Source organism: Macadamia integrifolia, chromosome 10 (genome assembly GCF_013358625.1).
Source record: "Macadamia integrifolia cultivar HAES 741 chromosome 10, SCU_Mint_v3, whole genome shotgun sequence".
Classification (NCBI taxonomy): domain Eukaryota; kingdom Viridiplantae; phylum Streptophyta; class Magnoliopsida; order Proteales; family Proteaceae; genus Macadamia; species Macadamia integrifolia.
In genome coordinates this window covers 32,222,499-32,227,111 of record NC_056566.1, presented here as the reverse complement: position 1 = coordinate 32,227,111, position 4,613 = coordinate 32,222,499, and the positions used below count along the sequence as shown (strand labels likewise).

At 41.1% G+C, this 4,613-nt stretch overlaps 1 pseudogene; it reads right to left on the bottom strand.

Annotated features, from left to right (window-relative positions):
• Positions 1-430: 430 nt before the first annotated feature.
• Positions 431-3,741, bottom strand: LOC122092397 (annotated as a pseudogene).
• Positions 3,742-4,613: the final 872 nt, after the last annotated feature.

Below are 4,613 nucleotides of genomic sequence, written 5' to 3'. Positions count from 1 at the left end.
GATGAATTACATTTACATTATTAATTCTATGACCTTGAAAGAAGGGAAGAGTTGGCTTCCTCTCCCTTGTGGGTAACTACCCGACCTCTATCTCACACCATACATGGAATGTGGGACCACACCCTATGGACAATGTGGGATGAAAATCCTCTGTTTTTCTCATACCTATTTTTCCTTGTTTTGCTACCTACAAAACACGACACGTGGACAACTTTAAGATCAACGGTCAAGGTTGGGTGAGGATTATTACATCCGGTGCGTTGTTCTTAAAGTTGTCCACGTGTCTTGTTCTGCAGGTAGCAAAACAAGGAAAAACAGGGATGAGAAAAACAGAGGATATTTTTCCGTGAGATAGTATGGAGTGGCTGCCCGACATATGGGAGAGGATCCGAAATCGCAGAGACCCCAACGAAATAAATCTTTATAGAAACTAATTGCGGTTAAAACCAATAGAAATTTCAGCTGAAACTGCATCATCTCCATTCCCAACAATGATTGTGTGTTGCCCTGACGGCAATAGCTTATAAGCATCCTCAGCGACAATGCTGAAATCGTGACAAGCATTTAGCTTGAACGGCACTATCTGAGTTGTTCCTGCTACTAAAAACACTCGCTTGAATCCAACAAGTCTCTTGATGGGTGCTCCGACAATGCCTGATGGTGGGACAGAGTAAATGAACACAACGTGTGCCCCATCTCTTTCTCCGGTGTTGGTCACCTTTGCTTTTACCGTCACCGTTTGAGTGCAAAGTGTCTCATCCACAAGGACAGATGGGCAATCTGTCTTCCTACCATCCAAGAACTGAATTTGCTTGCACTGTTGGAACTGCTCCAAGTTCAACGTAATCGGATCTGTCACAGACTTAATGGTATATCTGAAGGTGGTGTAGCTCAATCCATAACCGAAAGGATAGATGGTTGATCCATTATAGAACTTGTATGTCCGTCCTGGGTACTTAGACTCAGGGACTGGTCTCAGCTGCATTGATGTCATCGGTAATTCATCTACATAGTTCGCTGGATACCAAGTAATCGGAAGACGTCCAGCTGGAAAGAGCAACATTCATGTCATTATAATTTTTTTTCTCCAAATTATAATCTATGATCTATATATAGAGTTTAGCTTTAGCCTCCCTATATTCGAGAAATAGATGGTGTTTCATGGACATAGACTGGAAAATTAAAGGGTAAGGTTTCAATGGGTCGGGCAGGATCGAGTTTTTTCAAGGACAAAATAAAAGTCAGATCTATACCCAGCCCATGCCACCCCTATGGATTGAAAAGCATAAACCAAGCACCATTCAGGCTCAGGGTAGGCTAAGGCAGAATCAGGTTGCCATTGCCAAATTGACACCCCTAGAGAAGGTGTTGATGGGTTTTCTTCATCAATTAAGTAGATTATCACCTGGATTGAATTTGCCAAAAATGACATCTGCGATGGCACGGCCACCCTCAGCCCCAGGGTAACCGGCCCAAACAATGGCTTGAACTCTTGGGTCTTGCTGCAAGAAGGAGATGTCAATGCCTCCAGCAGAGAAGATGACGACAATGACAGGCTTGGTGGCAGCTTCACTAATTTGGGTGATAAGAGCCTTCTGAAAACCAGGAAAGTTAAGATTATTTCGATCTAAACCCTCGACTTCCACAGATAGGTCCAGTCCAACAAAGATGAAGGTTGCATCGGCTTGCTTGGAGACTTGTACTGCTTGATTGATCCCATCACCATTGGGGCATTTGACGCCTTGGCATCCAGGTGCATAGACCACGTCTCCATACTCGGCGATAGCATCAATTGGTTTTGAATAATGGCATGCAACACCACTCTTTACTGGTGATGGATAAGGATGAGATCGTCCATTAGTATGTTTCCACTAGTAGAAAATGGATTTGTAGTAGAAAAATGAATTGAACCAACTTACATGCATAGTTACCAATCATTGCTGCGGTAGAATTTGCATGGGGTCCAATAACGGCAAACTTGGGACGTCCGGTGCCAATGATCAATGGCAAAGTGTTGTTATCATTTTTTAGCAAAACTAGGCCTTGCCTTGCAGCCTCAGCCGAGAGCTCAAGATGCGCTGGAGAACATATGTCGTTCTTCCCGAGTCCTGAGTACCCACCAGGGTTACCATCAAACCACCCAAGTCTCAATAGAACAATGATAAGGTTTTTTAGAGATTCATCGATTTCAGCCTCCGCCAACTTCCCTTGCCTCACTGCTTGTGTCGCATAATTTGGGTAGTATTTCCCACAATCTAGATCCATTCCTAGTAGTATAATCAAAATTATATAAACTAGAAGTGAGAATTAATATCAATTATATACACATTCTCTATGACGTGTATCAAAGAGAAGTTGTGTGTTTATGAATCAAAGAACTAACCGGCTTTGAGTGCTTGTGCAACAGCCTCTACTGGTGTGTCATTAAGGAATTTGTGGTCGATAACCATAACTTCAACAGAATCACAATCAGCAACAATGTAACTATTTATGTATGGATTACATGCAAAGAAAGTCAAGTTAGTTGTAGAGTTCATATGAGATTTTGGTATAGTAGTAGTTTATGTGAATAATTTGATGAAACTTGGAAGAGAACTCACCCATTGAGATTCCAGCGCTGTCTGATTGTCCCATTTAAGAGCTTGGGATCATCACAGGCAGGTATACCATTGACTCGATTATATGAACACATGACACTGGCTACGTCTCCGTCCTTTACGCACATCCTAAACGGTTCAAGAAAGGTCTCCACCATATCCCTCTCTGTCACCTAAATATTGACAAAGGGTGCACCAAAAAGCTAAAAGAATCACTATTACTGTGTATTGGTACTACTACTACTGAATTAAGTTGCAAATAAATCTAATGGTGCGATATAATTAATTAACCACCTTCGCATCGAAGTGGTAGCGATCAAATCCCTTCCAATTATCGACATCATAAGCTACAAAATGTTTGCAACATGCTCCAACCTTGAGAGGCCTTGAGTTTGGATTTCTTGTTTTCTCATAGCCTTTCACATCTTGCAAACCTCTTACATAATTGACAGCATAACGTCCAACCACATAAGGATCTTCCCCAGGTGTTTCGATAATTCTTCCCCACCTCGGATCCCGAGCAACGTTAATGGTTGGGCTCCAAAACGGCAACCCAGCCAGCCCAAGATTGTATAAAGCTCTTGTTTCATCTGATACGACCTGAAAATAATAATAATAATAAATCCAAAATTTAAAAATGTTGGGATTCGGGTAGAGCTCATCCTTAAAAGAAACATTTAAGGAGAGTGTGCCAAAGTATAAGCTTTCTATATCAGGATACTATACTCAGACGGTCACCCAATGTGGGATAACTAGAGGGTTAATCTTTCCAAGGAAATAAAGAAGAAACATATTTATGGGATTATGAATTATGACCAACCTCGCCTATGGTTTTCCATAAGGTCTAGTTGAAAGAGGAGGTGGTGAGGATAACAGTGGGAAAGCTGGTGGCTGCAGGCACGATTTTATTGAAATGAGTGCCGGGACTAGCGTCTGAAACACCATGGAGTGCCTCCGACGCCCACTCATACCCTGGTAGATTTAGGCGCTGCACTCCCATGGCTTTGTGCCCAAGCTGTGCCACCTTCTCTTCCAGTGTCATTCGATCAACCAGATCCTTGGCTCGCATCTCATATGGCAGGCTCTTGTCACAAAACCATAATTTGCTCATATCAATTTTCATACTCTCGAATGATGTACGGTTGCAGACCATGAATTCAGCTTCTACCCTACAATAATTGTAAGTAGACAGAAGCAAGAGCACTGCAAAAAATCCGACTTGAAAGGCAGCCATAGTTTGACTTCGGTGCATAGTTTCTTGCCTTTATCTCTGGTTAGCTGCTGCTTAATTTTCCTTTTTTTTTTTCTTTCTCTAATGGAATGCAATGGGTAAGGGAGTGGGTGATATATATATATATATATAGACAAATCGGTTATTATATCTTGTTGTGTCTTATCTTATCGGAGTAACAAAAGCAGCAGTTATGATTCATGATAGTTCTATATTTGGTCATTCACAGTTTTTATTTCCAAAAATACTGAATTTTGATCTCGTCCGGTCAACAGTCCCATGCATCCTCACCTCTGTAATGTGAAAGTAGTTTTTTTTTTTTTTTTTTTTTTTTCTCGCTTTTGGATTAGAATGTGAGAGTAGTTACTATTGCACGTAAGCATGGTTTAAGAACAGGGGATAGGGCTGATAGGCCAAGGTATCGGTCAAGGCTGATCCTGACGCCGAATGTTAAAAAATGGGCCTGGATTGGCCAAAAACATTAAATTATGGGTTTTTGTGGGATCGGCCACTGAATTGGTTCTAAAAATAATAATAAATAAATAAAATCGTGCTAAAATTTTGCAAAAAATCAGAAAGTCTTGAATTAGAGACTGCGACAGAACGACCTTCCCATTCACAAGGCCTATTACGTGGACTTATTTGAGGTTGATAAAATCTCTCATTTTCCATTTCCTAGTTTCCTTCTTGTGTACAAACAACTTTCCTTAATTTTGTATCTCTCTCCCTCAATCAAAAACCTCTTGTATATAGACTCATGTACAGTGAAATGAGAAATCACCAAG